The sequence below is a fragment of the Panthera leo genome, chromosome D2 (genome assembly GCF_018350215.1).
Source record: "Panthera leo isolate Ple1 chromosome D2, P.leo_Ple1_pat1.1, whole genome shotgun sequence".
Lineage (NCBI taxonomy): Eukaryota > Metazoa > Chordata > Mammalia > Carnivora > Felidae > Panthera > Panthera leo.
The window spans coordinates 54,599,004-54,619,045 of NC_056689.1; positions in this window are offsets into that span (position 1 = coordinate 54,599,004).

The following is a 20,042-nucleotide window of genomic DNA, read 5'->3' on the forward strand; positions in this document are numbered from 1 at the left end:
ACTTAACCGACTGAGGCACCCTAGCGCCCCTAAGGTTTATTTATTTTTGAGAGAGGGAGAGAGAGAATGCAAGCTGGGGAGGACCAGTGAGACGGAGACAGAGGATCCGAAGCAGGCTCTGTGCTGACAGCAGACAGCCTGATGTGTAGCTCGAACCCACGAACCATGAGATCATGACCTGAGCTGAAGTCGGACGCTTAACTGACTGAGCCACCCAGGTACTCCTAAATTTTTTTTTTTTTTAATTTTTTTTTTCAACGTTTTTTATTTATTTTTGGGACAGAGAGAGACAGACAGAGCATGAACGGGGGAGGGGCAGAGAGAGGGAGACACAGAATCGGAAACAGGCTCCAGGCTCCGAGCCATCAGCCCAGAGCCCGACGCCGGGCTCGAACTCACGGACCGCGAGATCGTGACCTGGCTGAAGTCGGATGCTCAACCGACTGCGCCACCCAGGCGCCCCTCCTAAATATTTTTTAAAAGAGTGTTTTGTTGAACTCTTTAGATTTAGCTCTGAATATTTAGAGTTTATATTATTTTGGGATTGCATGTGTTTATATAAAATTTCTATTGTACAACCAATTGGAGATTATTTTAGATTTACAAATTTGGAATTTACACTGTAACATCAATGGTAAATCAGTGATAAATTATTCCTGATTTTATTATTATTGGCAGAAGAGTCTGTTGATTGAGTAATTTTAGGGTGGAGTACAGAGAAATAACATCTCAGGATCTTTCTTTTTTTTTTTTTTCACCTCGGGATCTGAGTTGCTCTTTCTTATTTTTAATTTTAGCACTTAACAAAGTTTTTAAAATAGCTATTTTTTAAAAATACTGTTTTTTGTTATAGTTGAGCAAAAATATTATTTGTGTTGTTACTGTTATATGTTAGTAGGAATCTGTAATACAGAACTCTCAATTCTTTTGAGATCTAGTATTAATATCTAAAAGGTAATTTTCATGAAGGAAAATGAAATTTATTCACACGTGTCATGCAGATGCCAGTTTTAGCATGGAGACCATGCTAAATTGAAATAGCTTAATATGACATCACTTCAGAACCAAAGATTTCCACATTAGATCATATGATACTAGCAGCTGTCTGTGTTTGGTATTAAAAGAGTTCAATATGTGCTTAAAAATTTAGCTGAGATTGAATCAAGATGGCCAACTGAGAGCAAGTTCTTGCCTCTCCCAACTCCTCCCTTCTTTCCCAAGTCTAAGAATTACAAACAAGTTACATGGGTTCACAAACTCATGTGTATCCATGCACATACTTTGACACTGAAAAACATGAAGGAGTGCTATCAATGGACCAGACATTGTGAGAATCCTTGAAAAAATAGGAAACAGATGGGATTGGACTGAAGGTAGACAGACAAAAGTTGCGTAACATAGGCTTAATGCAGAAATGCAGATGGCTTTTGGGGATATTCTATGTACAGAGAAAAAAAAAACTATTGGTATCAGTAGTGTCCTTGAACAATGTGTGAGTTATTGATTGAGGTACGGCTATAGAAGAGACAGGTGGGGCAGCCTCTCAACCTTACTCCCACTCATACATGCAGTGGATGGCAAAAGGACTTGTTCCTAAAGGGAACAGGGACAGTCTATGTAGGTACTTTTGCTGAAAAGCTGTGATGGCTTTTGATATCTGGGAGGAAGAGGGAGGCCTCACATCTTAGAGACTGATACTAGCTCACCTTGTCAAGCTGCACATGCAACATTCCTCCACAAATCCTTGAGGCAGAATGCAAAGAGAAAATCTATAAATAATATGCATTAAAAGACACATTACCTTCAAAAGAGAATAATAAGACACACGTCACTTTTTACAGAAATGTGGAAAGCTATAAAAAGTTAAATAATGTCTTAGAAGGAGCTAACCTAGTATTCTATACCCAGCAAAATATCCTTCAGACATGAAGTTAAGATAAAAATGTGTTTAGAAAACAAACATTGAGAAAGATCTCCACCAACAAACCCACACAAAAAATTGCTAAAGGGAATTGTTCAGGCTAAAGGAAAAATGATCCCAGATGGAAGCACAGATGCAGGAATAAATTAAGAGCAAGGAAAAAGATAAACACAAGGTCAATATATAAAACTCAATTGTATTCCTATATTACAAATATCATCTAAAATTTTTAGATGATAGAGTTTATAATAACAAAATTAAATACTTAGGAATAAATCTAAAATAGTGCAAGATCTCTGCATATCAAACTGTATACTATTTCTGAGAGGAATTAAAGGAGAGCTATACCAAATTGATGGCTAGGAAGACTTACTAATGCAAACATGTCAGTTCTTCCCAAATTGATGTGTAGATTCATTTCAGTCCCAGTAAAAATCCCAGCCTTTTTTGGGTAGGAATTGACTGGCTGATTTCAAATGTCATGTATAATTGCAAAAGGCCAAGAATAGACAAGAGAATTTTGAAGAACAAAGTTGGAAGGCCTACTCCTACTATGTATTACCTCTTATTATTAAGATAAATAATGTTTAGAACAAAATGGCATAGCTTTGGCTATAAGATAGACAAATAGACCAATGGAAAAGAATGGAGTCCAGAAACGGACCTACACATATGTGGTCACTTGATCTGTGACAAAAATGGTACTATAGTGCAGTGAGGAAAGGGTGATCATGTCAATATGTTGTATTGGGTCAATTGGATAGTCATAAGACAACAGTGTATCTTAACTAGCTATACATACCCAAACATTAATTTCACATAGACTGTAGACAGTTAACAATAAAGTTAATAAAAGGTAACACTGAAGAATATTCTCATGATCATAGGGTAGACAAATATTAAACTGGACAAAAAAATAACTGATCATAAAGAAAAAGATTGATTAAATTGTATCTTATTAAAATTGAGAACTTCTCTTAATGAAAAGACATCATTAAGAAAGCAAAAAGGCAAGATTCTAAATTTGTTCCCTTTAAAAATATTAGCTATGAACATGTGTTGAATCATTTTCATCAATTTGTACTTTAATTTTGGGAAAAGTGTAGATTCACATGAAGTTGTAGGACATAATACAGAGAGATCCTGTGTACTCTCTAAAGGTAACACCTTGCAAGATTACAGTACACATCATCAGAATATTAGTATTGGTATAATCCACTCATCTTCACTTTTTCCCAGTTTTACTTTTAAGCCTATATGTGTGTCGCAATTTTATTACGCATGTGGTCTCATGTTTCCAACACCACAGAGCAATTCCGTCAGCACAAGGATCCCTCCCATTGTCCTTTCATAAACATTCCGTCTCCTCCCCTCCCACTTCCTCTCCTCAGGATCCTTTTTTTTAACCATTATTAATTTTTATAATAATCATGATTAAAATAACTATAATTTGAACAGCAGTTCACAGCATTGGTCCAAGTAAATCAAATAAATAGTATCCACATTTCTAATAGAAAGTAAAAGTTTGGTAGCTCTGGAGGAACTAATTTCCTTGCTTACTAAGAGATTAATAAACAATGCAAACATTATAGAGGAAAGAAATATGTTTTCACTTTGAAATCTTTAAAAAAAAAACGTTTCTTTAGTTGTTTGTATTAATTGCAAGCACTGTGCTAATTAGACACTGATTACCATTCCTAAATGAAACTCATTTGTGATAACCATCTTTTTCTTTACATTAAAGAAACAGAATTACATGCTATCTTTTTCTTCATATTAAAAGAAAAAGGTCGTGATCTCATGACTTAACATTTTGAGAAATACCACCAAAAAGACGATACTAATTTAGTAAGTCCCGTCAGTCGAGTGCCTGCTTGCCTACACTCCCACCAACCCTGAATCCTTAATAATTTTGTCACTCAGACAAAATTTATCTTTCTTTTCTTTGATTATTGATGAGGAGGACCATCTTTTCATATGCTTACTGGCCATTTGCATTTCTTGTTGGGATTTGCATTTGCCTCTTTTTCTTTTTTTAATGACGAAAGTATAAATACTACCGTCTCATTGTACAAAACTTAAATGATCCACAAGTATAAGAGTAAAGAGTGACACTTTTCTCCATTGCATCCCGTCATGTCCCATTGCCCACAGTTTTGTGTACATCCATGTAGTCCCCTTCCAGACATCTCCATATGAATATACATATAATACAAATTCTATTTTTAAATAAATCGGATCATATATGTGTACTGTTCCACAACTTGCTTTTCTTTTTTTGTCTCAAAAATAGATCCTGAGATCTTTAAATTTCTTTAATGGTTGAATAGGATTCAATACTACAAAAACCCCATTATTTCATTATTCCTTTATTTTTTCTCTTGCTATTACGTTGCCAAAGCAAATATCTTTTTCATATATTTGTGTGCATGTGTGTGAATTTCTTTGGATGGAGTTGTATAAGGTAGATTGTTGGGTCAAAGGATGTGCTTTCTGATAGCCTTCCCAAAGGTCTGTATAACTTACTACTTCCACCAAATGTATGGAAAGTTCTCATTTTCCCATATAGCCTTACCTACACTTGATAACTTTTATCTGATGGGCAAAAAAGAATAAAAGAATTATTTTGCATTTCCCTGGTTAATGGTGAGGTTGAAGTTATCTTCATGTTTATTGGCCATATAGTTTTATCATTAATTGTTTCTTCATATCCTTTACCTGTGAAAGCTTTTCCATTGGGTTATGTGTGGATATATGTTGTTTTTTGTTGAGCATCTCCTTCCCCATCCCCTGGTAACAATTCTTATTTATTGTGAGGAACCCATTTCCTGTGGCTTAGATGATGAGTACGTGACCAGGTCTGGCCTTCCAGAGTCCTGCAGCTCCTTAGCCACAGTGATTAAAGAACGGGCATGTGACTCAAGGTAGGCTAAAAAGAACTCTCAACAGAACTTGTGCTGGGACTGTTGAAAGAAGTCTCTGCAGAGATCCTATGAACTAAGGACTATGGAAGCCTGAATTTGTACCACGTGGAGAGAGTCTGAGGAGAAACCAGAGGCTAGCAGTAATGAACAAGGACTAAGTTCTGTTGTCATTTTTCTGGAGGCCCTGGATCCCACTGGGCCAAAAACCTGCCCTGCTTCTGAACTTTAAAGTTTTGTGAGCAAATAAAGTCCCTTAAGATTATTGAATTTTTCTGTCCAGATTAACATAGCTTATTTGTACTTTCTTATTGATTTCTAGAAAAGCTTGTGATTTAAAATTCTAGACTTATACTTTACACATTGTATAGGTTTTTAAAAAAATGTTTATTTATTTTTGAGAGAGAGACAGAGAGACAGAGAGCACAAACAGGGGAGGGGCAGAGAGAGAGAGGGACCAGAATCCGAAGCAGATTCCAGGCTCTGAGCTGTCAGCACAGAGCCCGACATGGGGCTCGAACTCACAAAGTGTGAGATCATGACCTGAGCTGAAGTTGGCCACTTAACCAACTTAGCCACCCGGGTGCCCCTACACAGTGTATAGGTTAATAAAATTAGCATGGCCTTCCAAAAAAAACCAAAAAAGGGCACCAGGTATTTAAATCATAACATATTTTAGTGGCTTACCTATACTTACATACTAATTGAAACTCTCAAAGACCAATTCACGTGACTATTTTAAATATATTAGTAAATATTTAAACTAGAATTTCTATTTGAAAATAAACTAGAAATTAAACAAGCATTTAAACTAAAATTAAACTAAGATCTCTGTTCTAGCATCTACTGATTATCTTTTTTCATTCAGTTTGTGGTCTTTTTGGTTATTGGCATGATGAATGATTTTTGGTCAAAACCTGGACATTTTTTAATGTTTATTTATTTACCTGGAGAGGGAGAGAGTGCATGTGCAGGGGAGGCGCTGAGAGAGAGGGAGGGAGAGAATCCCAAGCAGGTTCTGCACTGTCAACACAGAGCCCAACATGGGGCTTCATTTCATGAACTGAGAGATCATGACCTGAGCCAAAATCAAGAGTTAGATGCTTAACCGATGGAGTCACCCGGGCACCCCCAAACCTGGATATTTTGGGTGTTTATAAGACTGTCTTATTTAAACCTTCTGTTTTAGCTGGTTCACTCTGACACTGATCTGGCAGTGGAAGTGGGGCTCTGCCCCGTTATTGACAAATGACAATAGAAATCTGGTTCCTCACTTGGCTTCCGTTAACACTGGAGGGGGTGAGGGAACAGCATTGCTTGCTATTTCTGGCGTGGTGGTGGGTCAGAGCTAGCTTCCTCCAAATTTGGGATATATAAAGCAAAAAGAAAACTCAGGGAGTTCACCACTATGTCATTTCTAGGGACCCAAGGTCCCTAGCCAGTCTGCCTTCTTCCCTCCACCTTTTAGAGTTTTCTTCCTCATATACATATAATGTCCAGGGTTTTTAGTTGTACTTACTGACAGGAATATGGTAAAATATATCTATCTTCTCTAAAGTACGGGTATAACTTATTATAGAAAGGAATTGCCACCTCCTTCATGCTGTTGTAACTAGAAGGCCCTCTTTCTTCTTTTGTTTCTGAAATTGTTTTTCCTTCTCTCTACTTTTATATTTTCTATCACTGGTTTAATTAATAATCATTCCCAATGATATAAGTTAAAAAAATGTAACTCTATTCAAAGCATTCAAGTTATCTATCGGTGTGTAACAAACCATCCCCAAATCGGACGGTACAAAATTACAACTATTTTATATTGTTATAGATTCTCTGGGTCAGGAATTTGAACAGGGTACAGCAGAAATGGCTTTTCTCTGCTTCATGATGTCTGGAGTCTGAGCTGGCATGACTGAGATAGTTGGGGGAGACTTTCATGACGGGGGTGCAGAATCATCTGTAGGTTTCTTCACTCACTTGTCTGGTGTTTGGGATGGGAATATTTGAAAGCTTGGCTTAGTTGGGACTATTAACAGCAATGCCTGCATGTGGTCTATTTTTTTTTTAATGTTTATTACTTTTTGAGGGAGAGACAGAGCGTGAGCCGGGGAAGGGCCAAGAGAGAGGGAGACACAGCATCTGAAGCAGGTTCCATGCTGTCAGCACAGAGCCCCGGCACAGGACTTGAATTCGTGAACCATGAGATCATGACGCTTAACTAGCTGTGCCACCCAGGCACCCCATGCATGTGGTCTATTCTTATGGCTTACACTTCTTCCCGGTATGGCAGCCCCAGGATAGTTGGACTTTTTAAATGGAGACTCAGGGCTTGAGGAATGACTGTTCTGGTGAGCAAGGCAGAAGCTGCAGAACCTAGTCCGAATTCACCTCAAAAGCCATATAGTGTCCCTTTCACTGTACTCTGTTGGTTGAAGCAGTTATAAGCCCATCCAGAGGGTATATGAACCCCCTACCTCTGTATGGGAGGTGTGTCAAAAACTTTGAGTCCAATTTTTACAATTGCCACAAAAAGGATATGAAACTTAAATATCTTGTTATACAAAGCATATATATTTAAGAAAATGTAAAAATTTTTTAAATTCGGTGTCTTAAAAAATTATTTTTCTTCTAATATATTAAATATTATTTGCGGGGCACCTGGGTGGCTCAGTCAGTAAGCGTCTGACTCTTGTTTTTGACTTAGGTCATCATCTCATGGTTTGTGGGTTCAAGCCCCGCATCGGGCTCCCCACTGACAATGCAGAACCTGTTTGGGGTTCTCTTTCTCTCCCTCTCTGTCTGCCTGTCCCCTGCTTGTGCACGCTCTCTCTCTCTCAAAATAAATAAATTAATTAAAAAGTTTAAAAACATTAAACAATTATTTGCTAAATTTAAAGGCAAGGCGAAAAATAATAATGAATATCAAATTTTAATTTTATTTAAATGTAAGTTTTATTTAAATGTAAATGTAACTGTAAGTCAGTTTTTAAAAAGTTAATTAAGTCTTGCTAAATATTTCTGTAAGCCTGAAACTATTTATAATTGTAGTTGTCAATGAGAAGAATAAGTATTGTGTCTCATATATGTTATATCTAGACTTATATGCATACAAATTTAGGGTATAATTATCAAGTATATATGTTATATAATATTTAATTCTTCAGCTGCCTGTACAACTGTTATAAAAACTGTACTAAATTATGAATGGTGGATATGAAGAGTTCGAGAAAATGAACACTTTGCTCTACTGGCAAATATTTCATTATTCAAAAACTGTATTGCAGTCATGCTATTTGAGAGGAAAGAATTATAATCTATTTTCCCTAATTATTTTCCAGCTCAAATCCTCCCCACACTCTGAAATAATGCCCATTTCTTCTTCTTTTGTTTTTAAATGTTTATAAGTTTATTCATTTTTGAGAGAGAGAGAGAGAGAGAGCATGAACGGAGGAGGGTCAGAGAGACAGGGAGACACAGAATCTGAAGCAGGCTCCAGGCTCCAAGCTGTCAGCACAGAAGCCGATGTGGGGCTCAAACCGACAAATTGTGAGATCATGACCTGGGCGGAAGTCAGATGCTTAACCTACTGAGCCATCCAGGTGCCCCAACAATGCCCATTTCTGATATCAGCAGTGCCTCAGTCTTCAATTCTTCATTTGGATACGGTCATCTTTTCTTTCATGGACACAGGAGAAGGTATATGGCAGAGTGTTTTTCTGGAGCCTGAATTGTGTGAAGCACAGCAGCAAATGTAGAACATTGTGAGTTGCCCAGTGCCATCACTGAGCCCCTGGTCCTGAGTGACAGAAGTGACCATGTAATTTTCACTAAATTCATCATTTGGGGTTTCTGGTTTATGGGTCCCTGTAGGATGCAGGACTAGGGCAGGGGCCCCTTGCCTGGGTTTGAAGGTGGTGCCACTTCTCTGGGAGCATGAACTTTTAAATTTTGTCTGTCTGTCTGGTCACTCTCACTGCTAGCTCTAGTTCAGAGTTTATAATCTGGGAAGCTTTCAAGAACATAATATTCCTTCGATAGTGTTTCCACAGTAAATTATGACCATGTTAAGGTTCAAAAGTTGATGGAATGTCAGTTTGTTCCCTGGAGTGCTTGGTCCAAGGAGTCCAGTCAAATGGTGGGATTTGTTTGGACAAAATGTGGAGCTCCAACATCTGGTGATGTGATCACACTTGGTACTCCCAAAGTTTCCTGACTTTTAGATTTGAGTTATAGTTTTGGTACATTGAATTTTCTTATTTATTTGAGGGAGAAAGGATTCATTTAACCAAGAGAAACTCTTAATCAATGAGCCTTGACAACCTCCAAAAGGTGAGGCCTCCACTTAAATTTACTTTCTAGAAATTTCTTCTCTATATTTGAGAATTATAGTAAGAATTCAGTCTAGAGATGACTCAAGATCTTTGCCTCCTATTTGCAAGTTGTCTAGGAATTTCCTCTGGATAACCTGTATGCAATTCATACTTCATAAAGATTTATTTTAATTAATACCCATTTCTTTGTTGAAAGATTTCCTTACTAGTTAATCATCCATAAGAAGGACTCAGAATGTGTTATGGGGACAGTGTAATCTCTCTAACCCCTCTCTCACCATTTATCGGTCAGATCAATATTTATATTCATATCAATATTTATAATTCATTTAAGTACAGGCATTTCCTTCTATTTTAAACCTAGAATCTGTTGTTACTTTTCTCATGGCTGTTTACAACTAATTGTGGAATAAAATAACTTGTCCACTCACAGTTAAGGAAATCTAAGATATTAGCAGGCAGGTAGTAGACATATTTTTATTTTGACTGGGGCTCTCATAGGAAAAAACTCTAAAGGCTTGATCTATAAGGGAGGCAATCTTAGAGTTCTTTCTAAGTCAGTCTGAATGTACATAAACTTTGTTTAAACCAAAAGCCTGACTTATGGCCCACCAAGCATACATTATACACCTGCTTTGTAAATGAGTAGCCTAAAGGAAAACCATCTTGTCCTTAAGATATGGATCAACACTCCTACCTGCTGCATTCCTTGATGTTAAAACTTGTGATCCCCACCTATATGTGCATCTATAATCTTTTGAGATTTTAAAAGATGTAAAAAAGGACATAACCCTGCAAAAACTGTTCATTCTCTTGAGCACTTTCTTTCCTGTGACGAGTGTGTTCCCTGAGCAGCTGTCCTAACTTGAATAAAACTCTCTTTTTTTTTTTTTATTTCAGAGATTCTAAAAGGTTTGTTCTTGTTCATTTTGTATTGACTGCAGCACCCTAAAATTAACATCAAAATAACATTATCTATCTATTTGATTACCCCTAGCAGTCTGATGCCAAAACCCAAATGAATTTAAAATTTCCATATTTGGAGTGACAGTTGTATAAATATCAGAGAAGTCACATAAACATTCTGTGTAAATTAGATTATTTGAGTATTCATTCCATCCCCCCCCCAATTTTTTTTAATGCTAATGTAAGTTTTTGTTTAGGTATTACAAACTGGAGCAATCTTTAACAAGTTTAGGAATATAAAAATAGTAGCTTATTAAGGCTATCTAACCACTGAATATATTTAATTTTATTTGAATTCTCAATTCTTTCCCAGTATTTCTCTTTCTCTCTCTCTTTCTCTCTCTTTAAACACATATTAGATATTCTAGCATTTTAAATAGGAGTTCCTACCAATTAATATTTCAGATAAACACAAATATGGACAATGAAAATTACCTACATGGAAAATGGCTTGTCATATTCTAGAGAGTTTTAAAAATTAGTTCCTTTAGCCTTACTGGGAGGTGGATCTATGCAAAAACTTTCTTTCCTTGAGTAGTGAGTCCTGAGCTGTTAGGCTTCTTACCAAAGTTCAGGAGGGCAACATCTATTTTCTCAAGATGGTGTGATAATGGGGTATTACAATGTTCCTGGTGTGAAGCAAAGAGATAACAGCCAGAAGCCTAATTAAAAAGAGTTGACTTGCTTTAAGGAAAAGGGCAAAACCTTTTCCTTCCCTCTACTTTTAAATCTTCTGGCTCCCACCCACACGAAGACTTAAAACAATAGAGCCAACAGTAAGAATGACACCTTTATGTTAACTCTTATGAAATATCTTCTTTTTGTTTTCTTAATGAAACATTTGTCTCCATCTTCCTCTGCCTTCTTCCTGTGCGTAACAGCTGACAAATGCTTGTTTTCCCAGTAGTGGTACATTAAAAACAAACAAACAAACAAACAAAAAAATCCCATCTCTTCTCCCTTAAAGTTCCTTTTGTTAAAAACTTTAAGCCAGCCAAATGAGGGACTACACTGTTACACTGTTTGGGATCTTAAGGCAGGAAAGTTTGATAGCCCTAAAGGAAATATTGTCTTTTGTTTCAAGATTTTTTCTGGGTTGGTGATATCTTAATTCCTGATTTGTAACAAGGCAGAAACTCTGAAATCCCCATTTAGGAACAATAATTATGATTTCATTAATTCATTAATTTCTTGGATTTGATGATTTCACATAGAAGATGTTCTGTCTAAACTTAACAGAAAAAGTCATGGGGGAGGGGAAAAATAGTTACAAACAGAGGGAGGGAGGCAAACCATAAGAGACTCTTAAATACAGACAACAAACTGAGGGTTGATTGGAGCGGGGCTCGGAGGAGAGGAGAAAATGGGTGATGGGCATTGAGGAGGGCACTTGTTGGGATGAGCACTGGGTGTTGTACGTAAGTGATGAATCACGGGTATCTACTCCCAAAACCAAGAGCACACTGTATACACTGTATGTTAGCCAACTTGACAATAAATTATATTTAAAAAAAAAAAAAGAAGATCTTCTGCCTAGCACTCCTTAGTATAATCGAATGGTATTTTGTCATTAGGCCTATTTTCTACGTTACAAGGGAAGTGAAAAGAGAAAGGACAAAGAATTGTGATCTTGGGCATAATTACTGGATCATCAGAAATGTTGAATCACATAAAGATAAAACAGGAAGTGGTTAAAAGAGTAAAGCACACTGTCAAAAATAAAAGGAAATAACTACTGAAAAGAAATGACTGTTAGATACTGATATGCAATTAATTGAATGTAGTTTTTTTGGTGAGAGATTAGTGGTAAGAAAATAATTGTATGAAAACACTGTTAGTTATTTATGCCCTGTTTCATTTAAAAAAATGATGGTGATAGATATTTGTGTGAATGTGTTCCTAGTAGAAAAAAAACACAGTGTAACACAATAGTGGCCTTTCCTTCCTGAGTGTGTTTAGAAGTGACGTTGCTTGTCATCTGTCTGGAACAGGGAGGGTATACTAACACTTCACATTTGTTTTATTTTCTTTATTTTTTTAAATGTTTGTTTATTTTTGAGAAAGAGAGACAGACAGAGTGTGAGGGGGAGAGGGACAGAGAGAGAGAGAGAGAGGGAGACACAGATTCCGAAGCAGGATCCAGGCTCTGAGCTGTGAGCACAGAGCCCAATGTGGGGCTTGAACTCACAAACCGTGAGATTATGACGTGAGCTGAAGTCGGACATCTAACCAGCTGAGCCACCCACGTGCCCCTAACACCTCACATTTGTAATTACAGAGCATTTCACATTCTTTGAATTTTTACAATAACTTCATTAGATTGATGCCTTAACAAGGAAACAGCCTGAACTAAGTGACTTGTTCAAAGGGGCATCGTTCCTAATTATTAGAGCCAGAACTAGAACTTAAATCTCTTCTCAGTTAGGTAGTGCTTGAACTCATTTCTGCTGCTTGAACTCACAGATAAGTTTACCAAGGTCCTTTCCAGTCACAAGGTCTTTTCTTTGGTTTTAATAAATATACAAATGTATCACATTATGTTTATAGTCAGACAGTGCTTTTATAGTCACATAGTGTAATATTTTAAAGTCAAACGTGCTTTTAAATATAGGAATTTGGAAACAGTGGAAGGCAGATGTGCTGGGCACTCTTGGCTCTACAGATCTGCTGTTCTCCTCCACCCTGCTCTGTGTCCTGAGAGTGAACTGCATCCCTGGGCTTCTGGTTAGGTTCAGCAGGAGATGGGAGGGTGGGGAGAACAAGGTTGGGTATTTATTCCTCAGCTTCTTTCCCTGCTGGGCCAGATTGGCATTAGCTATCCTCTTTAACTGAAGGTGTAGCCGACCCTGTGGGGCCCCCACCCATGTACCCTCAGTCCTCACCACTCTTTATACATGGTGGTGGCTATTTCCTGTGTAAACACCTGCCACTTTCTGCCTGAGACCTTTTTCTGGCCATGGAAGCATGCACAGCCCATGTACAGCCCAGTGCAGTTCAGTGGTGCTGGACAGCTGATACCCCAGGGAGCAACTCTTAACCAATGATATGTGGGAATTGGTGAATAAACATTGCAGCCTCCTCTCCCCTAGTTAGGAAAACTCTGGGCTGTGGTCTTTACCATCTCCCAGGGGTTCCTATCAAGACTGAGCCCCAATTGCACTCAGTGGTGATCTACTAATCCATTCACCTGGTATTGGCCTCCTTCCCTGTCCTGTCTCACTTGCCCATCTCCTTCCAGTACCTCCTGGGATTGCCTCCTAAATAAACTACTTGTGGTGGAATCTTAGCTACAAGGTCAGCTTCAGGGTGACTTTAACCCAATATAGAAGACATGGTTCTTGTCAGGCAGCCGTCTCCTACAGCCACAGCTTACTCTGTGGGTTCCAAGAACCTCTTCCTTCCTCTCCTTGACCTTCAGACCAGATTTAGTCATGGATACCCATTGTTGCTAGCCCCAAGGTGATTCACCACTCTATGTACACACAACTGCAAATCAGGCTGGGCACTGTAATCTTTATGCTGGGTGACTAAACAATAGATATTGTTTTAGTTAGGAAGAAAATTATAATAAGAAGAGGGAACATCTTACCCGTCTGCCACAGAGGCACACTTCAACTTCAAAAAATTTTTGAGACAGACTGTGAGATAATTAAAGATTTAAAACAACACTAATCAGGCCAGCAATGATTACAATGCAATGGCTACCACCATAATGTCAATTAAAGCATCAGGGTTATCTATAGGTTGCTCTTCAGGATGATTGCTGTTTGAGAAGATCTGGTTCTGCTCTGGCTCTTCTTCTTGGAGGCAGAGTTCTTTCAAAGTCTCTGCAGTGCCAATCTGATGATGTGCTAACCTAATACTCTTAGTTACAGCAAAGCTGCTCCCACACCCAGCAGCCTCATGTACTTAGTTTCACATGTCAGGCATTGCTGTGACAGTATTTATTCTCAATTGTAGCAAAATAAGTTTTTTTTACACATCAATAAAAATTTGGAGGGATTTGATTTCTTGAGAACATGGGGGAAAATCCCCATGTTACATATTTTAGAGGAATGAAATGAGTAATAAATAGTCCCTGCCCTCCAGAACTCCAAGTCTAGCAATGGAGGGTGGGGTGAAGACTGAAGGGAAATTTGGGGTGGGAAGAAATCATCACCAGTATAAGTGGTAGAATACTTTAAGATGTTAATTATTGTGGGTGCCCAGTCCTACCCTGGCTTGTTGAAATTACACAAGGTGCTCTGAAACATAGGGTAATGGCGAAGAAATAAAGGGGTACCCTTGAGGGCTAGGAAAGAACAGAAATTCTGGAGCACTGGGAAGAGGATGGAGGTTGGTGGGCCATGGGTAGTAGGGGCCCTTGCTTATTCCATGGTTGTGTCCTGGTTGTTAAGACCTCAGAAAGGGTCGCCTTATGGCACCTTAGGGAGGCTCCACTCTAAGTACCAGGGCTTCTAGCTGAGGCACAGCCCCTTTTCAGCCCTACCCCACTCATGGTTAACATTGGAACAGGTAGCCTGTCACATTTCAAGGTTGGGCAGTGAGAATAACAAGAGGTTAAGGTAGGTGAGAGATTAGAAGTCCTTCCACCATTTTCTTTTCATTTTTTTAAAAGTTTATTTATTTATTGGGAGAGAGAGAGGGAGGGAGAGAGAGAGAGACAGAGAAAAGAATGGGGCACAGGCAGAGAGAGAGAATCCCAAGTAGGCCCCACGCTGTCACCACAGAGCCCGACTAAGGGCTTGATCCCACGAGCCATGAGATCATGACCTGAGCTGAAATCAAGAGTCAGATGCTTAACTAACTGAGCCACCCAGGTGCCCCACCCTCCCCCATTTTCTGATGCATGCACTTCTGTCAAATTCTGGTATAAACCAGGAAGGTAAGGGAACCTTAGTAATGATTGTGATGGGCTTTCTTGCCAGCTCAGAGGGTGCTAATATTGGACTTAAATTTACATAAAGAAAATAAAGATAAGAAAAATGTTTGGATACCTAAATGTCATGGCTTAAGATTGAATCTGTTCCGTGCATACGCAAGACAAAAAGTAGAATATGACAAGGGTTCCACAGGAGGCCAAGCATTATAGCATAGTTACAATAAATCATGGCATATTTTTAGCTGTTTGTGAGGACTGCAGTCTCTCTCTCTCTCTTTTTTTTTAAAGTTTATTTATTCATTTTGAGAGAGAGAGAGCATATGCAGGAAGCAGAGAGAGAGAGGGAGAGAGAGAATCCCAAGCAGGTGCTGCACTGTCAGTGCAGAGCCTGACGCGGGGCTCAAACCCACCAAGGGTAAGATTATGACCTGAGCCAAAACCAAGAGTCAGACGCTTAACCAAGTGAATCATTCAGGCACCCCACTGCAGTCTCGTTTTCACAGTTTTGATTTTTTTTCCAGGCTAGTGCAGTTAAATAGAGGAGGGGGTATAATTATTTTCCTCACTGATTCTGTTCTAGCTTGCTCCATTTCTTAACACAAAGTGTAGTAACAAATAATTGTACATGTGGTAAAAATTTATGTGTTAGTCAAGTATTGATGAAGTATTTTCTGGTAATTCCATCTACTTTCCCCTAATCATTATGTATCATTTGAGAATATGCATCATATTCTGTAAAATCCATGTTACCCATCTTCTAGATTATAGAGGCAGAAAAAAACTGTTTAGTTTGCAAGGCATTATGGCACAGAGAGTGCACATCCCTTTGCTCCCCCATCTCCTCCTCCCACAGACACCTTTCTTAAGCGGCAGCTTTCTCTTTGTCATTCCAGAGGCTTCAGAGCAGAGACCTCTATGCAATTTCTGTTTTTCCTCAAGAAATTATGGCGAACAGTCGAGTGGGTAGGCTTAGAGACATTTTCTATATATAGTCTGTGTATCCTTGATTCTAAAACACTTGATAAAAACAGATTTGTAATGTTTTGAAATTCAGAATGTGTCTTGCAATCAATGTCAAAAGAAATCTGTCTGTTTCCAGGCAGAACTGTAAGTTTTGCTGTTTGTCATTGTGCACGAGCATGCCTAGTGTTGTGTGGAAGGTATCTTGCCATCTGCTTGCCAACTCAGATGAGTTATTTGTAACAGTACTTTACGCAGGTGAATTTTATTTGTACATTTTATTTTATTTAATTAAATAATTTTTATTTTTTACCATAGGTATTTGCATCTTTTTTCTTTTTATCTTTTCACATATCTCCTACCTCCCACCCCCCACCTCTGGCAACCACCAGTCTGTTCTCTGTATCTATGGGTTTGTTCTTGGTTTTGTTTTAGGTTCCATATACCCAGGAGGTCATACAGTATTTGTGTTTTGCTGTCTACCTTATTTCACTCCACGTAATGCCCTCGAGGTTCATCCATGTTGTTTGTTACAAATGGCAAGATATAATTCTCTTTTATGGCTGAATAATATTCCATTGTGTGTGTGTGTGTGTGTGTGTGTGTGTGTGTGTGTGTGTGTATGCACATCTTCTTTATCCATTCATCCACTGATGGAGATACTTAAGCTGCTTCCATATCAAGGCTATTGTAAATGGTGCTGCAATGAACATGGGGGTACAGATATCCTTTTGAGGGTATCCTTTTCATTTTCTTCAGATAGATAGAAGTGGAATTGCTGGATCATATGGTAGGTTTATTTTTTTAATGGTTTTTTTTTTATTTATTTTGAGAGCGAGAGAGAGAGAGAGAGAGAGCGAGCAGGGGAGGGGCAGAGAGAGAGGGAGAGAGAGAATCTAGAGCAGACTCTGCACTGACAGACCCTGACACAGGGCCTGAACTCACAAACTAGGAGATCATGACCCGAACCAAAATCAAGAGTCAGACGTTTAACTGACTGAGCCACCCAGGCACCCCAGTAGTTCGGTTTTTAATTTCTTGAGTAATTTCCATACTGTTTTCCATAGTGGCTGTACCAATTTACATTCCTACCAACAGCGTGAACAAGGGTTCCCTTTTCTCCACACCTTTTCCAACACTGGCCATTTCTTATGTTTTTGATGGTAGCCATTCTAACAGGCATGAGGTGATGTTGCACTGTGATTTTGATTTGCATTTCCCTGGTGATTAAAAGATGCATTTTTCATGTACATGTTGTCCATTTCTATATCTTCTTTGGAAAAATGTCTCTTCAGATCTTTTGCATTTTAAAATCACATTGGGTTTTTTTTCTTCTTCTTCTTCTTTTTTTTTTTTTTTTTTTTTGCTATTGAGTTGTATGAGTTCTTTATATATTTTGGATATTAGTGCCTTATCAGATATGTGATTTGCAAATATTTTCTCTTATTTGGTAGGTTGCCTTTTCATTTCATTGATGGTTTCCTTTACTGCACAGAAGATTTTTGGTTTGATGGTGTGCCGCTTGTTTATTTTTGTTTTTGTTGCCTTTGCTTTTGGTGGCACATTCAAAAAATCATCACCAAGGCCAATGTTAAGGAGCTTATTGCCTATGTTTTCTTCTAGGAGTTTTATGGTTTCAAGTCTTATATTCAAGTTTTTCATCCAAGTTGAGTTAATTTTTGTGTATGGTATAAGATAGTGGCTGAGTTTCACTCTTTTACATGTGGCTGTCCAGTTTTACTAGCAATTTCAGGTGAATTTTAATTTAATTCTAGACTCCCATTTGACTTTTAAAGATTATAATTCAGCAAACCTAAACTCTTTTTTTTAATGTGGAAGATTTCCCATTATATGTCAAACAATGAATTTAAAAATGGGGGGTTGTCACATACTTTGGACTAGATAAGAAAACTTTCAGAGTGGGAAGAGATTGTGTGACCAATTCATGGGCTGAGGAGTTTTACTTGGGAATGGCACACCTGTTAAAGGGTTCTAGCTAACTTGTTCCCTGAAAGTTTTTATGAAAATGTTTAATATTTAGTGCAAATAATATAAAAATGTATAAAGAAAAGTCAGTAAACTCCTTTCCCACTCCTCCACCCATTTCTACTCTCTCTTCCCCTAGAAGGAGGATCCTTCCATGTCTTTCTTTATGTTCATGCATGATGTGCCTATATAGATTTTTGCAATGATATTATGCTAATCCTAAGACTCCCTATAGTGGATTTGTCAGGGTTGCATCCACAGGTCCTCAGATCTCTTTACTGTTTCCGTGTGCGCTGGCTCCTGGTGTAATCACCCTCCCCACAGCCTGCACCTGGGTTGCCTTGTGGGCAGCCCTCAGGTTGCTGGAACATACTTTGCTTGTGTTCATAGGAGCCCAGAAGCATGTAAAAATTTACACCTCAGCCACTAGCCTTGGCTAATCACTGATAAATGCAAAGTGTAAACTCTAGCTCTCCTGCTCCCCTCATGAATATAATTGAGTCAGTCATTCAGGTAGTTTCCTGACTTTGTTTTGTTTTGTTTTGTTTTAGACACTAAACACAATGCTAAAATGTACAGCTTTGTACATATATCCTCTGCTCGAGTGTACGGAGTTTGAACTAAGCCACTGCACACTACTGAGATAAAGTGGTAAACCTCTAAGTCTGCAGAATGGTCTAAGGGAGAGAACTAGGCAACAGAATTTTGATTCTTTCCTTCAACAAATATTTACTGGTCTTCTTTCACGTGCAAGTTCTGTGTAAGGCCTACATGTTCAGTAGAGAACAAAACAGAAATGGTTTCTGCCCTCTTGGAACTTGTGTAGTCAGGGGTGGGAGGGAGACATTCAGCAACAATCTCATAAGTAAATCTTTGCAAATTGAATAAATGCTATGAAGAGAAAATTGAGTGGTCTGCAAGGGTGTAACTGAGGGACTTAGATTGGGAAATCAGGAACAACTTCTCTGGGGAAGTGACAGTTATTAGAAAATAAAAATAAAAAATTTTTCCAATGTTTAGATTATTTACACAATCCTAAAATTCATTCTAAGGAGTTTTTATTTTACTTTGCATTTACTTGAACAGACATGAAATTGACTTTTGCTTCAACTTGCAATGTCTGCAGAATAGCCCTCTTTTTGCTGAATTCTTTGAAACTCCCTTTGCTATCTTGTCCTCTCAATCCCTTCCCCTGTCCTTTCATATTTATTTCATTTTAAAAATTGTGATAATATTTCCAAGGTGGCATTTTCTGACCTTCTAGCCCACCTCTTTTCTGGCCCACATCAGGCTGATATATAGAGGGAGATTTTTGGTGAAGCAGTAAACAACAGGAGATCTATAAATATGAAAGATGGTCATACTGGCAGGAGAAGGCGCTGAGGTATCTGGAGGTTGGAATCCTACTACTACTACCACTACCTAATCCTACTGCTTCCTTGTAAGAGGAATACACCTGATGTAACTCATTAACTAGTGCCTGGGACCTCCAGGATAGGTGGAAAGGGAAGGGAGTGAAAATGAAGGAGGCCACAGAGAGCAGGAGACCGCTGATGCCACGATAGTCCCTGACACAGTGTAGGTGTTCACTAAATATTTGTTGAGTAAATGAATACATGAATGATGCTCACTGGAGTAAATTGCACATGAACTGATTGATCAGCAGCCTCACACGAAAAGGCAAGGTGCTGTTTTGCATTAGGCCCTGGACTCACTCACTCACTCTGTGAACATGATGATCTACTGATTAGAATGTTTTCTGGCAATTCCTGTGCCTAGGTTTCTAAATGCTAAGGGGTCAGGTAAGAATACATGCCATCCTTTCTCAAGATGGGGGAAATTTCAGATATGAATGAGATAGGGGAGAGGAAGCAAACCAAGGGCACAGGCAGGGGTGGGTGCTGGGACTGAACATCCAGGGTTGAGTTCATTTGACATGATCAGACCAGAGGTCACTGTCTGGAGGCTAAGATAACATCATCTTCCTGCACCAAAACCGGATGCAGCAGTCATTTGTCTGGGAACCAAGGAGTCCTGTGTCACCAGAGTCGTGAAAGGCTGGTTTGGGCAGGGAAATG